Here is an 18,038-nt window from a genome sequence, read left to right on the forward strand (position 1 = left end):
CACAAATATTGCCACCCAAATCAACAAATATTTCTCCAAATCCATTTCAGTACTCACTAATAACTCCCCTGCTTCATATCCAAACCTATCATCCTCACCTATAGACCAAAACAGCTTCTCCCTACAACCCATCCCTACTAGCACAATATGTAAATATCTGGGAAAATTTAAACCCACAACCCTGGCTGCTGATAAATTACCTGCAGAATACCTCAAGATCGCAGCCACAGCCATCTCATATCCAATCTCCCTTCTAATCAATCGCTCCTTGTCAGAACACATTCCTTCTCTGTGGAAAATTGCACATATACTACCACTTCACAAAGGGGGTAACTCAGTAGAATTATCCAACTACCACCCAACAGCCATCTGCTCTCCCTTGTCCAAGATCCTCGAAAAATGTACATATTCCCAAATAATGAACTATCTCCTTACTAATAAACTGCTGTACAACACCCAACATGGATTCTATCCTAATCACAGTACTACCACAGCCCTGATTAGGTTTTACCAATGCTGTAAATCAAAATACTGCAACAGCAACCTTTTCTCCCCTATCTTCCAAGATCTCTCCACAGCCTTTAAATACGGTCTCCCATCCCAAACTCCTTACCGCCCTCTCCAATCTTAATCTAAGCCACTCCACTCTAGCCTGGTTTCAAGACTATCTATTCAACCACCAACAGGCAGTAAAATGGAAAAACTCCCAGTCTTCCCACCTACCTGACTCCTTGGGAGTACATCAAGGATCCATCCTTGGCCCCCCTCCTCTAAACCAACTTCACAGATCTACCCAGCACGCCACACTAGTCCAGTATGCTTATGACTAACATAATCTGTTCAGCATCATCACTCCCTCGACTCCAGAAATTGACAGAGCCCTTTGCTGCCGTTGAAACCTGGTAATCCAACTCTCAACACTTAACCCATAAGAGCCCCAGACCCCATACCCCCATTCACAATATATTCAGCTAACATCCCTATCACACCTGTCCATAACACCAAACTACTAGGAGTTATCATAGATCATAATAATCTCAATTATATATCGGTCTGGTATCTACCTAAATTGTCTACATATATTACTCCCTCTGTAGTTGGTACCCATGCTATTAAATGAATCTTTGTTGTACTATGTCATGATGTTACTATGATTTTTTTTTTTTAATTTAGGCATTGCTACAGTCCTTGCAAATAACTTAATGCTAACTAAATTTCTCAAACATATTGCTACTGCACTCTCAAAATATTGTCCTTTTGCCTTGTATATATTTTATATTTCTCTCTTTTTTTTTGTACTGTCAAGTATCTTACAACTTGAATGGTTAGTTTTTTTTCTTATTTTTTTTAATTACTTTCCTGGAGCTTTTCTCCTCGGGTCTCCACTGAAAAAGGGCTCTCTGGGCCCAGTCGGACTAACCTGGTTAACAAATGTAAAAACAAAATAAATAAATATGAAATTCAATATGTATATTGCACGAACAATAAAAAAATGCACAAAAAACTCTGAACACTACACAGATGCAGAAAATACCTCACCAACAACAGTAAAGCTACCATCACAAGAACTCACCTAATCTCCACACTTTTCTATACCTCCCCTATACACATCAACCTAAATAAAGCAGACTTAAACTTAACACTTGCTACAATAAAATACCCAAGTTTGCCATGGACTCACCTTGCAGCACAGATCACTGCCAAGCAATCAAGTAATTATCCTGGCTAGAACAACTCAACCTTCCCACCTACAACCAACTTACAATAGCCCATCAAATCCTATATGATCCTGAGAAAATTCCTTCACTACACGGCCTACTAAACAGCTATTCAAACAACCACCTACTAAGATCCATCATAGGTTCATACTAGGCTATCTGCCCTAGGGCATTTATAAGCCTAGCCAGAGTGTGTTTGGCTTTCGCCACCCATTTTAAATTAATTTTGCTATGCCCTTTTTCGAGGTTAGTATACTGTGCCTCTGTCTAACACTGACACAGAAGTGATACCGGGTAAACTCGATCTCCCATCCACTCATCAAGATTCCTCTTGAAGAGAGTCAATGAGGGACTCTGCCCAACCTGGACTGTGATTTTATTCCAGAGTGAAGGGAGCCTCTGGGTTATGAATCTGTCCCTCCAGCATGCCCTATTTATTTCAGTGCTGAGGTTCAAGTCTCTCGAGCGCGTAGCTCAACGGGATTTGGATTTTCTGAGGTGCAGCATGTCCATTAATTCCGGGTTGGACATGGCTTTATACGTCAGGCACAGATCGCCTCTGAGCAGGCGGTATGCCACTGAGTAGAGCTGGAGTTTCTTTAACCGGGCAGCATATGGCATCTGTTTGAGCCCTATGATCCTCTTGGTGAGGTACTTTTGGTGTCTTTCCAGTTGCTGCAGGTGTCTGGTAAGGTACATCCCAAAAGGGGCATTGTACTCAATTATGGGCCTGATGAGGGATGAGTAAAGAGGCACGGTGACCTCCCCTGATCTAGATGCGAATCCCTTCATGATTAGGTGGGCTATATAAAATGTTTTTCTAACCACTTTGGCCAACGTGGTTGCCAAATGAGAGATTGTTATCAACTTGGGTCCCCAGGTCCCTAATTACTTCTTCTGTACTTAATGGATTACCACCTATGTGGTAATTTGTGGGCACTTTGTTTTTGCCAAAGGGGATGACTATACACTTTTTGGTGTTTAGCTTGAGGCCATGGCTCTGGCACGAGTTGTCTGTTTCTATGAGGCCCTTTTGGAGGATGCTTGTGTCGGCTGGAGAGTCGATTATGACGCCCAGTTTGCAGTCATCTGTGAACTTAGTCAGCCACAGTCCTTCCGTGTTGGCCTGTACCTCCGAGAAATATATACCGAACAAGAGAGGTCCCAGAACTGAGCCTTGTGGGACGCCACTTGTAACTGGTTTGGAGTCTGACATGGCTCCAGCAATTCTAACCATGTGGGTTCTGTCCTTGAGCCAGTTTGCAACCCATCTAGTGACATAGGGGTTTATATTTAAGTTGGTGAGCTTATCTACAATGCCCGAGTGGGGTACTGTATCGAAGGCTTTTGCGAGGTCCAGGTAGGCTGTGTGGACCACCTTCCCCTAGTTAATGGCCTTGTGACTGTTTCAAAGAAATCAACCAGGTTTAAGAGGCAGGATCTGCCCTTAACAAAGCCGAACTGGGTAGGATCCAGTGTCTGTAGATCCCCAATATCTTTATTTATGAGGTCCATGATGATCCTTTCCATAGCTTTGCAGACCAAGCTAGTCAGGCTTATGGGGCGATAGTTTCCAGGATCCGTTGAGGGACCACTGTTGCTGTATGCCACTCTTTGGGTACATATCCTGTAGTAAGGCTGAGATTGAAAAAGAAGTTATGTTCTTACCATAACGTTCCATGTTAGTTGTCTTCTTCTCGCCTTCTTCTTGCTGGATGGGTTCGGAGCCGACCTCGGCTCCGACTCGGCCACTCTAAAAGCTCGAGAGTTGGTTCCACCGGCTCGAGGCTCCCCTTATATCCCACAATGCTAGGCGTGAGTTACCTCAGATCTCGTTTGTAAGCTAGGCCCAGCCTATAATAGTAATAGAATAACTAGTAACAAAATCCACCTCTATAAATAAGGGAGAAGAGAAGGGTGACCTACATCCTGATCCAGGAAATATGCACAGCAGAGCATATACCTAAAGTACAGAGGTGGTAGAAAGAGAGGTCACAATCAAAACTCCTCTAGGTCTGTCCAGGCCAGGGGGAAGGAGGGTGGGGCAAGAAGAAGCGAGAAGAAGACAACTAACATGGAACGTTATGGTAAGAACATAACTTCTTTATGTTAAGTTGTCTATCTCGCCTTCATTCTTGCTGGATGGGACCGCGTCCCTAGCACCTTGTCCCGGGTGGCCTAACGGAACAGACTCTTGAGAACAGTGGAACCAAAGTTAGCTCTATGCCTAGAGGCTAAATCCAACTTATAATGAGAAATGAAAGTGTGAGGAGTAGCCCAAGTAGCCGCTGCACAAATGGTGTCAATAGGCAGTCTGTCTTGGAAGGCTAAAGAAGTAGCCAAAGCTCTGGTAGAATGAGCCTTAGGTTTGTTAGGCAGCTTTTGGTGTCTAATTTCATAAACAAGGGAAATCAGAGATGTTAGCCATCTAGATAATGATACCTTTGAAACTGAAAGTCCCTTCCTGCCTTCTGCATAGGAGACAAACAGCTGGTCAGATTTTCTGAATTGTTTTGTTCTATCTAAATAGTACCTCAACTGACGATGAACATCTAGCCAGTGTAATTTTTGTTCAGACCTATTGGAATAATCTGGAAAAAAGACAGGGAGGTCAATGCTTTGATTTAGGTTTGACGTTGAGACTACCTTAGGCAAAAAGGACGGGTTGGTTCGTAAGGATACCCTGTCCTTATGGAACAATAGATAAGGAGGTCGACAGCTGAGTGCATGAAGTTCTGAAACTCTTCTAGCTGAAGTAATAGCTACCAGAAAGAGTGTCTTCCATGATAGCAATTTTAAAGAACAGGAGGCTGCAGGTTCGAAAGGGGGAAGAATCAAAGAAGTAAGAACTAAATTTAGATCCCAAGGAGAAGGAGGATTTTTTATAGGAGGTCTGAGAAGAAAAACTCCTTTCAAAAAGGCCTTGCAAAGCTTGTGGGACATTAAGGCAGATTCAGAAATACCCACATGAAAGAAATAGCTGCCAATTGAACTTTAAGAGTAGAAGGAGATGAACCTGCATGGAAGAGTTCAGCTAGAAAATCAAGGACTATTTGGATGGAAGCAGTGAAAGGATCTATGTCCTTTCCTTGAGCCCAATATGTGAAGCGTTTTCACTTACTCAAATAAATCTTCCGAGTGGAAGATTTATGGGAAGCTATCAAAATATCTCGAACGGAGTGAGATAATTGAGGAAGCCTGGCTAAGGTTGGAACTGGAGAAACCAAGCAGTGAGGTTCAGAGAGGGGAGGGAGCGATGAAACTGACCCGACTGATGGATCAAAAGATCTGGAACTAGGTCCAGATGCCAAGGTCGCTCAATAGAAATTGATGTAGAAAGGGGAACCACACCTGTCGAGGCCAGTAAGGAGCAATGAGGATCAACGAGGCCTTCTGAGCGATAGCTTTCTGTATCACTTGAGAGATTAGTGGGAAGGGAGGAAATGCATACAGAAGTCCCCGGGGCCAAACTTGGACTAGAGCGTCTCTGCTGGGTTGGCCTGGTAAAGGGAATAGAGTGAAATAATCTCTGCACTTGCTGTTTTGGGGAGTAGCAAAAAGATCACAGCAAGGCTGACCCCACTTGAGAAAAATTTCTCTCACAACAGAGTCTTTCAGAGACCACTCGTGAGGCATGAGGATAGCTCTGCTCAACTTGTCCGCGATTTGATTGGACTTCCCGGGGATGTGCGTTGCTATCAGAAACCGCTGAGAAGAAATCGCCCATTGCCACAATCTGAGTGCTTCTCGACACAGGGGGTAGGACCTGGTTCCGCCTTGTTTGTTTATGTACCACACTACAGACATATTGTCTGTCTGGATTGCAATCGTTCCCAAGGGAAGAGAGTCTTGAAGGGCTTGCAACGCTAAAAGCACTGCTCTCATCTCCAGAACATTTATGTGCAAGTGGCATTCGTCTGGTTGCCATGTGCCCTGGACCGTCCTGCCCTGATAATGCCCCCCCCACCCGATCAGGGAGGCGTCCGTTGTCAGAGTAGCAACCGGAGGGGGAGGAACAAAGGGTCTTCCCAATAAGAGCTGAGGGGAAGACATCCACCATATGAGATGATTTCTGCACGCTTGCGTGATCATAATGGTGTGGGACATTGGAAGTTGCTGGTATGACCATTGTGTAAAGAGCATCCATTGAAGGATTCTCATGTGGAATCTGGCTAATGGAAGCAGAGGTATGGCCGCCGCCATAATTCCCAACACTTTCAGCACTAACCTGGCTTTGACTCTGTTGTTGTTGAAAAGGAGTGAGACCAGTTTGTGTATGTCTGTTATTCTCTGATCTGTTAGTCTCGCAGACATGTCTACTGTGTCTAGATTTGCGCCTATGAAGGTAATAGTACGACAAGGCGACAAAACAGACTTTTCGCAATTTATTGAAATGCCTAACTTTTGACAAATGCGAAAAGTGTAATCCCTGGCCATCAGAAGGAGATGCTTGGTGGGAGCTGTGAGGAGCCAGTCGTCCAAATATGGAAACACCTGGAATCCTTGTCGTCTCAGGTGAGAAGCTACCACTGCCATGCATTTTGTAAACACCGGGGGCAGTGGTGAGACCAAAGGGCAGGGCCCTGAATTGAAAATGACTGGTTCCCAGCCTGAAGCGGAGGAATCTTCTGGGCGTCTGTTCATTTTATGTGATAGTACGCATCCTGAAGGTCTATAGAGCACATCCAGTTTCCTTTTCCCAATAGGGGAAGGATGGACTGCAGCGTGACCATCCGAAATCTTGTTTTCTTGACTGATCTGTTCAAGATACTGAGATCCAAAATTGGTCTCCAGTCCCCTGTTTTCTTTGGAACTAAAAAGAACCTTGAGTAGATTCCGGATCCTTGCTGGTCTGCTGGAACTGGCTGAATTGCTCTTTTCGCAAGCAGCTTTGAAATTTCCAAAACCGCTAGATCCCTTTGAGCGGGTGGAACATCTGGAAGGGATTTTTTTGATTGGTTTGGAATGCGAAGAAAGGGAATAGAATAGCCTTCGGAAATGACGGACTGTACCCATTTGTCTTGAGTCAGGGATAGCCAGGCTTCTGGGTACAGTGACAATCTTCCCCCGACTGCCTCCAAAGGTGGGCAGTCGGTCAACACCTCAGGGATGCTGAAAGGACTTATCAGAGAAGGCTTCTCGATTGCCCTGGTTCTGCGGAGCCCCTCTGCCTCGAGGGCGACGTCTACCATTGTTATTCCCGCCTCTGCCGGGGAACCGACTCTGTGCGTCAGGCGAAGTCCCTTGAGATTGTTTACGGAACCACATTTTCCCACTTTTCTGGCCTTTGGGGTAAGGCCTAGAAGGAGTAGAAAAACGGACTCAGACGGCAGAAAGAGTCTTGCCATCAGTCTCGCACCTAGTCAAGGTTTCTTTCACTTGAGGACCAAAGAGAGATGATCCATCAAACGGGGAATTAGTGAAAGACGTCTTGAAGGGGTCCACAAAATTGCATAGCCGCATCCAGGCATGCCTACGTAAGGCCACACCTGTCCCTGCGGCCCTGCTCGCTCCATCAGCCGCATAAGAAAGGAGGCGCATGGAGGAGTTGGCTATGGAGTTCAGGGTAGCCAGCTGAGTGTTCATCTTATCTTGAAAACCCGCAGCTGTAGGGTCCTTCAACATGTCACTCGCTTCTTTGATCAAGTCCCTTTGAAGACGAGTAAAATGGCACAGGTAGTTCAGCGAATGCATAGCAAATGTCGCTGACGAGAACATCCGCTTCCCGTACCTGTCCATGGACCTAGATTCCTTGTTAGGTGGATGGACAGGTACTGAAGGATCAGCTAGTTCCTTCTTAGTGGCAGCAGCTACCACCATAGCATCCACAGAAACTCCTTTTGTCAAGAACTGTTTGTCTGCTGGTGCCGTTATGAATTTTGAGGGTCTCCTGGGAGTGGGGTCCACTGAATCAGGAGCCGTCCATGCCTTTTTAGCTACCACCTGCATGAGGGGGTCAAAGGGGGGAGACACCCAGGAGGTGGAAGGACGAGAGCCAAACGCCTCAAGGTACACAGATTCATCCTCCGAAGGGTTGAGGGCTGGCCAATTTCCCCTCTGTTTGAGGATTTCTAGAATGTCTGCAAAGGAGACATCTTCAGAAGGGGAACGGGGGGAACCCTCGGAATCCTCTAAATCTGTGTCAGATGTAATGGACTCAGGTGAGTCAATGTGTTTCCTCTTACACTTCCTCTTCCGAGGGGGCTCCTCTGCCAAATCAGGAGAGGCCTCGGAAGAGGATGAAATCCCCACAGGGGGTTCCTGAGGAGCTGGCTCTCTGCGGTCCGGGATGAGGGAGTGAGTCGACTTGACCTGAGGCACCGTAGAGGGAGGGGCGGACGGAGCCGACTGTGGAGTAGAGCCAGGCTCTAACACACTCCGCATGACCTCGAACGCACCCCTGTCAGGCAAAGCCAGAGGTCCCCGCTCCGAGAAGCTGAGAATCTCCCTCGGCACCGACAGTGATGGCTCCGAGGCCGATGTCGGAGCCGAACTCACCAGCGCCGAAGCTCCGAGAGGAAGAGCAGGGTCGGACAAGGGTCCGATGCCACTCACCCCCTCGGAGCCGACGAGGGAAGTCCGGCGCCGAGATTCCTCGAAAGAAGAAATCGGAGCCAACGACGGAGCCGAAGACATCTGTATCGGCTCCGACGCTACCACAGTCTCGGTTCCGAAACGCCCCGGCTCCGAGCTCAACGGAGTTGGAGGAGGAACATATTGATGGACAGGGGCAGGCATCGACTGATGAGTCGGGCTCTGAAGCATTTGGGCCAGTGCCTCGGACTTAAGAAGTCGACTCACTACCCTCTGAAGGTCATGATCCGACAGCCTCGATGACCTAGAGGAGTGAGATTTATGGCTCCGTTCAGACAGCAGAGGAGATGCTGGAGCCGAATGAACGGAGCCAAGGGATGGTGACCTAGATCTCTTCCTAGATGTCGGCTCCGAAGGTCTGGTCGGAGCCGACAAGGAGATTTCTAATACCTCGGCTCCAGCCGGAGCCGAGGGAACCACAGAAGCTGTAGACTCATCGGCTCCAGCCGGAGCCGATGCAGACGTAGGTTTAGTAGCCTTAGGTCTCGGCTCAGTAGCTGGAGCCGAGGACCTAGAAGCCTTGGAGGGCTTCCCAGAGACAGAAAGGGAATCCTCAGGCTTAAGTAGACCCCTTAGGATCAATTTGTTCTTTCTTTCCTGCAGGACCCTGGGACTGAAGCCGTGGCATACAGCACAGGAGTCCTGCAGGTGCAAAGGCCCCAGGCAGTAGACACAAGAAGTGTGACCGTCTGTCAGAGACATTTTCTGACAACACGCATCACACTTCTTGAAGCCTGAGACCTTTGTGTCTTTAGACATCCTAGAACAAAAAAGTGTAACCACACACACTCAGTCAGACACACTGATTACACTTATCTTATTTTTTTTTAAAACTCAAAATAAAACAGCTAACAAAAGTTTTAATTAAGAGTAACACACACACACCACTAGGGAATGGGGGAAAGGCCTGAAGGCCCGAGGGAGAACTTTTAAGTTCTTGTGGGAAGAAACTGGATTTTATGAAAAGAAGGGGTAGAAATCCACTAAACTAAGGGAAAAAGTAGTTAAACTTAAAAATATAGGGGTTTAAGTATCCTAACTTTACTGAAAATACACTTACCAAGAAGCCGGTAGAAAACCAACACCTCGATCGCTGTAGCGGCAAACGAGATCTGAGGTAACTCACGCCTAGCATTGTGGGATATAAGGGGAGCCTCGAGCCAGTGGAACCAACTCTCGAGCTTTTAGAGTGGCCGAGTCGGAGCCGAGGTCGGCTCCGAACCCATCCAGCAAGAATGAAGGCGAGATAGACAACTTAACATCAGTAGTTTTATGTTTGGGTTTAGCTCTTCTTGGAGTTCATGTAGGACGCAGCCCGGGACACCGTCTGGTCCCATTGATGCTGTGTTTTTTGCTTTGGAGAGGGCAGCTCTTACCTAAGCATCTAAGATGTCAGGGGGGCAGCACTCTGCTGGGATAAATATTTGCCCTTTTGGTGGGGAGGGGGGGGGGGGGAGAAGTTTGCGCTGAACCTGTCAGCTAAGATGTTGGCAATGTCTGTGGGTTCGGTGTATTTTTGTCATTTTGGACTAATTCTGAGCAGATCTGGGAATTCCCACCCAGGTTCCTAACATAACTAAAGAAAGCCTTGTGATTATCCTTAGTGTCCTGTGCAATTGTTCTCTCAAAGCTGGCCTTAGACGATTTTATGAGTGCCCGTAGTTTTTTGCTAATACTGATCAGAGATGCCTTCCCTTTTTGGGATTTTGCTCTATCATGTAGTAGCTTCCTCCTTCTATTGTATAGTTTGTTTATGGCTGGGGTCCACCAGACAGGACGTCTGCCTTTGGAGGATTGGGTCTTGGTTTTATTTGGGATTGCATGATCATGCATTCCTGAAGGTGTTCATAGAATGCAAAGCACTGGTTGACTTATACAAAAGAGAAATAGCTCTGGTGACTCCTCTACTCTTCTACTGTTGCAAAAGCATGAACTCCATCCCCTAGATATTAGGTCCACAGAAAACAAAAAAAAAAAAACAAAAAAAAAAAAACAACTTCTCCAGGCACATCTGAACAAGTCTTGGATATGCAGCTCTTCTGACCGTTGGTAGCCTCCCGTGTTAATCTTACTGTGCAAGCCTACAATCAGGTTCCCTCTATATACTGTACTCAAATATCTCATAGTGTACCATTTTAATCATTGTAGAAATGTAACCATATGACCGATTTGTAATGCCACCCAAATGTGTTGCATATTTTTTTCACAGAATGTTATTCTACACTGTATAAGTATTATATTCTTGTGTTACAGTATTACCATGTAACAGCACTTTACTGTCTTTTGTAATGTATTTTATCAACTTGTATATTGTGTATTACATTGTCTTTACTCTATTAATCCTTGTGGAGCTTTTCTCTCCGGGCTTCCACTGAAAATGGGATTCATGCCCAGTTGGACTCTTAAGGTAAATAAATGCAAAATAAAATAAATACATACATACAAATACTTTAGCACGGGCATTATTATTAATGCCCTTCTAGACTGCCAATACACCAAAACAGCTCTTCCCATAATAAGTGTCCAGGTTGTTCATAAAGAAATCTAAACTAAAATATCTAAACTAGTGCTTGCTTTAATGTAATTTGGTATTCTACTCCTTGCATCAGCTGCTCTCTCAGAGAACCAATTAGTACACTTCTCATTCCCATAGAATCTTCTACATACAGTGGATATAAAAAGTTTACACACCCCTGTTAAAATGCCAGGCTTTTGTGATATAAAAAAAGGAGACAACAAATAATTTCAAAACTTTTCCCACCTTTAATGTGACCTATAACCTGTACAATTCGATTGCAAAACAAATTTGTTAGGGGAAAAAATATAAAAAATAAAAAACACAATAAGCTTGTTGCATAAGTGTGCACACCCTTAAACTAATACTTTGTTGAAGCATGTTTCTATTTAATTACAGCATTCAGTCTTCTTGGATACACACCTGCCATCAATTAGGGAGACTGAACAACCCCAAATAAAGTTCAGCAATCCTAATAGGATTTTCCTGGCAAGTACTCCGTTGCCTGCTACAGCAAAAGCCATGGTCCGCAGAGAGCTTACAAAGCATCAAAGGGATCTCATTGTTGAAAGGTATCCATTAGGAGAAGGGTACAAAAAAATTTCCACAGCATTGGATATACCATGGAACACAGTGAAGACAGTCAAACTGGAGAAAATATGGGACAATAGTGACGTTGCATGTCCCTCCAGAACTGATGAAAAGAGATGAAAACTGGTCAGGGAGGCTGCCAACAGACCTACAGCAACACTGAAGAAGCTGCAGAAATTTCTGGCAAGTACTGGTTAGATACTATATATGACAACAATCTCAGATATTCTCCACATGTCTAGGCTATGGGGTAGGGTTACAAGACAGAAGCCTTTTCTTACACAGAAAAACATCCAAGTCTGGCTAAAATTTGCATAACAATACATGAAGTCTCCCAAAACCATGTGGGAAAATGTGTTATGGTCTGATGAGATGAAGGCTGAAACTTTTGGCCACAAATCCAAAAGGTACATTTGACGCAAAACAACACTTCGCATCACCAAAAGAACATCATCCCCACAGTGAAGCATGGTGGTGGCAGTATCACGTTTTGAGGTTGCTTTTCTTCAGCTGTAACTGGGGCTTTAGTCAAGGTGGAGAGAATTATGAACAGTTCCAAATACCAGCCACTTTCGGCCCAAAACCTTCAGGTGTCTGCTAGAAAGCTGAAGATGAACAGGAATCTCACCTTTCAACAGGACAATGGCCCAAAGCACACATCCAAATCAACAAAAGAATGGCTTCACCAGAAGAAAATTAAAGTTTTGGAATGGCCCAGCCAGATCCCAGATCTAAATCCAATAAAAAATCTGTGGGGTGACCTGAAGAGGGCTGTGCACAAGAGATGCCCTCGCAATCTGACAGATTTGGAGCGCTTTTGCAAGGAAGGGTGGGCAAATATTGCCATGTCAAGATGCACCCAGCTGATAGACTTCTATCCAAGAAGACTGAATGCTGTAATTAAATAAAAAAGTGCTTCAAAAAAGTGCTTCAAAAAAGTATTAATTTAAGGGTGTGCACACTTATGCAACCAGCTTACTGTACATTTTATTTTTTATATTTTTCCCCTAACAGATTTGTTTTTCAATTGAACTGTACAGGTTACAGGTCACACTAAAGGTGGAAAAAGTTTTGAAATGATTTATTGTGGTCTCATTTGTTTATATCACAAAAACCTGGCATTTTAACAGGGGTGTGAAAAACCTTTTATATCCACTTTAGGTTGTCTGATTCTCACCTACTTTTTGATAACCACAAACATTCCCAGAAGTTGTTTTCAAATGTCCTATATACCTAAATAAGGTCTCCTCAAATATCTATATGAGATGCTACAATTTCAGATGATATTTTAGTCTTTCATAATAACTTAAATTTTCACATCCATGGATGCCCTTCTTGTACTTCAGCTGTACTCTTTCCAGTTAACTCATGCTTGATTTTTCTAAGGTTTCCATATTGCTATTCCATACTGAAGTTTGGCTCTAATGTAACTAAAACAAAGACTTCATTTCTGATTTCATAGACTTCATACATTTTTTTATACAACCGTTCTACAACCATCATTATCCTATTGGTTGATGTGATTTTTTAAACTCAAAAGTAATCTACCTATATAACTAGGTCCTTAAATGAATCACCAGTTTCAATCAATGTGCACTCTATCAAATATTCATCTTTCAGTTTATGTCTCCCATACCTTATATTCTTAGTTTTTTATGCATTTATCAGCACATTATTCTCCTGTGCCCCAACAGTCAATTTAGGGCTGTAGCACACATACTCTGTTTACCCAATTTCAGGTCATCTGCATACAGATTGTATTACACCTCAGATGAAAATCATAGATCTGAAAGATACAGTCTAAACATGTATTAGTCTGGGAAAGAGCCCTGTGGGACACCCTAACCGTAACCTCAATTTTCACCTGTACAATTTCTGAATGATACTCGCCATCTCCTATTTATAAGCTACGCAGCTATCCAGCCTATTGAGTACATCAATATCAAATTATTCTAATTTATTGACAAATGTTTTGTGTATGACCCTGTCAAACACAGAAGTTAAATCTATACAAATTACATTACAACACGTTTCATTCATAGATCTTATATTGTTATAAATCATGCTACATGTGGAATAGATCTATTTTCAACATATGCATGATGATATATGGTTTGAAGTCCTACCCTTTCCAATTCTGACAATAACTTATGCAATATTACCTTCTCCATTACTTTCCAAAACAAGACCGTTAAAGGGTCTGCTTGGGTCTAGGTTTGTCCTGTTCCCCTTTCCCTTAAGGAGAGGTTTAACAAGTGCAGGCCTCCAACCTTCAGGAATCTCTCCATATTCATACAATCTAGTAAACAGATATTAATAGTTCTGTATGGTCTTGTATTCTCAGGTCATTATTACTACTTCTGTCTGCTCCTTGTTCTTTGATTGGATCAGTTTGCATAGATCTTTATCAATAAAATCAAATTTGATTTCAGTATCTGAAGTTGCCTGGATGTCACTAACACAAATTATTACTCCCTTTATGAAGCCAAACTACTTTGTATAAGATTTTGTAAATATATCTATAATCTGTTGTGTCTGAGAATTTTAGAATCTATACATGCTTTATTAATTTGTAGGTTTTTTACTCTCAATACCTTTATATACAGTTTCTTCAAAGTTGTCTTGATCTTGTCTCACACTATGTTTAATCTTTGTCCAGCTTGCTTATTTCCATTTTCAAATTTGTAGCCAAACCGCTTTTTCATTTTTATATTTTTTGCCTTTCATCTTAAGTTTATTTTCTTATAGAAATATATCCTCCTGACATTGTGTGCTTAAATCCTGATGTTAATTTTTTTTTATTTTTTGCATTCAAACAATTTCTCTTTCAAAACGTTCCACATTATGCAGATTTTCCACTGAACACATCACTCCAATTATTTATACAGTGAGTGTTTTGCTTTCGTATAATTTATTAATCTTCTATGCCTTGCTTTAGACTTCAGTTTGGTGGAAATATCTTGCAACAAATAAACCTTTATAACCCTATGATTACTGCACATCAACAGTGGTACAATAGGAAGTAACAGTAATTTCTTAAGGAACACCAAAATTCTAGCATGTTCCATTCCCTAACAGGCTTTTTTTTTTACAATCTGAAGAAATTATTGCTCCTGAGCATACGTTGTGAATAATTTCCTTACATATGTTGTTGAATAAATATTACTCCAGTCCGTTTCTGGTAAATTAAAGTCCCCCAGCCACTATTATTCTTCCCTCCTCTGATTCATATAAAAAATGTATGAATTCCTCTAGGTCATCAGCACTTGACATTGGTGGTCTATAAATGCCAACAAATGTTACATGTTCCAGGGTTGTCTTTAGTGTCATAGTTGCACAATCTATTGTATCGGTGTTATCAATGAACATGTAATAATCACAGGTCTCAACCATCTTTAACACCTATCATAAGATCTCCACCTGATTTTTGTTAGAATGCCTGTTACAGTAAAAACATTTATAACTGACAAAACTGTTCTTTAACCATTTTTCAGAAATAACATCAATCTTGTAGGAACATAGCAAATATTACAATAAAAAATAGTAATGCGCCTTGAATTAACAACCAGAGATGCACCAGATATTACTATCTGTGAACTGTTACATTTTTGACGTGGCAAAAATCCTGCCTTGTGTTCGTCAAATACTGCAAAAATTATGTTCCCTGACCTTGACAAGAGCGCACCGTTCGGTCTGAAGACATTTATGCCCAAAATTAAGTTTGGATGCTCTACACATTTCCATTTTTTTTTTTAAATGGGGCATTTTTTTTCATGTAAGTGTTCACTCCAGAAATATTTTTGTTTACAGTGATCTGACTCCTTTCTACATGTGACTTGTGAAGACGCATCCTAACACCTGTACAAGCTAGGCTCTCTAAGAAGGCTACAAGTTTCCTACCAACAATCAGGGAGTCCTTGTGGATGAGATCATTTGTACTGACATGAATAAAATCAGATCCATCCTTCCTTACATTAGGGCATTCTAAGGCACGTTTCAGATTTATTTTTGCTCCTGGCAAGCTTAACACTATTCAATGCTCATTATCATCTCTGCAAATGTGTAATTCAATATCATCTGATCTACCAGTTGTTACAAAGGAATAATCTTCATCACCTTTAGTCTTATTAATCCCACTGTTTCCTTTGTTTATTACATTTGCAAACACACAGTGCTTATCCAGTTGCCTTTGTACATATACAGCTTGAGTCATGTTGTCAACATTTGTCTTTCCCTTTTTATTTGCAATAATGTTCTTCAATCCTTCCACAGTCGAATGGGATTTCTTCCTTTTTACCTGTCCCTTGCTTCTTTTTTCTATATTCTCTTTTGGAAAAACGATGCCTTTTTCTGTAGACTGAAGGTCTTCTGACAGAAAAATGTTATTCCCTGTAATTTTTGTATTACATAAAGCAGTGTCCTTTTTAATATGTATTCTCTTTCTTTAGAGATATTTATCAGTTTCTTTTTCTTGCTTATTTGTTGTGAACTTCCTTTATTTTTCTGTTTTCAATATGCCCTGAATCCTCAGATTGCTGAATTACAAAAGTTGTCAGTGGTATTACCTTGTAAAACAGGAGGAGAGTGATCTTTCCAGACAATGGACACTTCCATTCCTAAATGTGTTATATTTACTCTTTGCCCAACATTATTTATCCCATCAGTATAGCCATTAATGTAACATTTCTCCAAGTCATGCCAACTGCACAAGTGCCATAGTCATCAGTAAGTCTAGATTTACTACTAATAATGGTAAACAAATCATCCAACTTTTGACACGAAGAACACAAATCACCAGTGTGATCAGGTTTTACCTTTAAATATACATAGCATTTAATACACTGTATAAGACACGTGCTTTAGCAGATCATTAATGGCATATTCATTTAAGGAATCCATATTCAGCTGCTAATGAATTAAGAATTCTAAAAAAGAATAAACATCAGTTACCATAGACTCCAAAGAGAATTTAAATCAACTTCGATGAGAAAAAAAAAATCACAAACAATATACAAATAAATATCAAGTACAGCAAAGTTGTTACTCTGACCACACAAGTTGTGAAAGTCGCACAAAAGCTGGAATTCCTGTACACACATGAATGAGTGCAATACGTTTTTGCTACCACTTGCAGTTGCATCTCTTTTTAACAGTCAAGATCAATAAATTACACACAAAGATAGTATTGTTTATACATGTTCTGGATTGTCCTCTGCAGTCCGTGTGAATTTATACCTAAATAATCCCCTTGGCATGGCTACAATTTGCCCGTCTAAATCCTATCCCTTTCTAGAGAACAACAAAACAGTGAAAAAGTAAAGCTAAGCCAACAAAATATAAGATCAAAGTAAACATAGTCTATAAGCTATGCCTTTCCTCCAACAAATAGTGCAAAACACTGGTAAAATAATATATATATTCAAATAAACTTTCTCTTACCAGGAAATGGCACAGTCAATCAGAAACCAAGATAAGATTGTTTAGATAAGCTATTTTGAGAGGGTATGACACTGGTCAATGAAAGACAGTAGAACGTAGATGGGGTGTGGAAGGGAACTATTCACCTTTGGAATTACTGTGCGAGTATATTTGTGCTACTTAAGGGCCAGCCACACACTCAAATGCCACCACAGTTGAGTAGTTGGGGAAAAGACCTCAGGTATTCAGCTGCTGTCCTGCAGAATAACCACAGCATTCTTGCTATTGATAATTACTCTTGCTTCTGAGTCACTATCTTTTCTAAAAGGTCTCACAAACATATGCTGGTCCCATTGAGACCACTGGCTGCTCTGTTGCTGTTGATCATGTCAAAGCCATAACCTACATGGACTCTTACTGCATCACCAAGAAGAGGGCATTGTTGGGTCTGGACTGTTATGCTGACACTTGACAATTTTGCTCTCTTTTTGTATGTTCTCCAGCTGTCCCTTAACAAGGGACCTGACTAAAGCAGATTGAGAGGGGACATTAAGGAAAGATGTCTTAGAATTCTCAACAAAATCAGTAACGCACAGCAAGCATATTGGCAGATTATTCGGGGCGGCACAGTGGTGCAGCAGTTAACGTTGTTGCCTCACAGCAAGAGGTTCGCCGGTTCGATTCTCGGCTGGGGTGCCTTGTGTGTGGAGTTTGCATGTTCTCCCTGTGTTAGTGTGGGTTTCCTCCGGGTACTCCGGTTTCCTCCCACATTCCAAAAACATGCATCTGGAGCATTTCTCCCTGGGCCTCCTCTGAAAACAGGCTCTGTGGAACCTAGTCGGACATTTCCGGTCAACAAATGTTAAATAAATAAAAATATTCCAGCTACGGCCTTAGCTGCACCAGCCATCGAATTGTGTGATAAATGTATGAAGGACACAGTAAGTATCTGCAAGTATAGCTTTCCTCGGGTCTCCATCCAGCAACTCAAGACAAAAAAACAAAGCTGGATCAGTTGAAACAATTCACCAGAGACCACGCAAGTGTGTAAAATCCAAGATGTTTAATGGTGCTTCCTTCCTGGTACCTTGAAGGCACCTAGCCGAGGTACCAGGAAGGAAGCACCACTAAATGTCTTGGATTTTACACACTTGCGTGATCTCTGGTGAACTGTTTCAACTGATCCAGCTTTATGGTTTTCT

General features: G+C 42.3%; 1 protein-coding gene across 2 annotated transcripts in view; it reads right to left on the reverse strand.

Annotated features, from left to right (window-relative positions):
• The window catches only part of GALNT1 (polypeptide N-acetylgalactosaminyltransferase 1), a 1,910,365-nt gene that overhangs the window by 1,749,068 nt on the left and 143,259 nt on the right, over window positions 1-18,038 (reverse strand). The window lies entirely within an intron of this gene.

The sequence above is a fragment of the Protopterus annectens genome, chromosome 3.part0 (genome assembly GCF_019279795.1).
Source record: "Protopterus annectens isolate FY-2018-M chromosome 3.part0, PAN1.0, whole genome shotgun sequence".
NCBI classification, from domain to species: Eukaryota; Metazoa; Chordata; order Ceratodontiformes; family Protopteridae; genus Protopterus; species Protopterus annectens.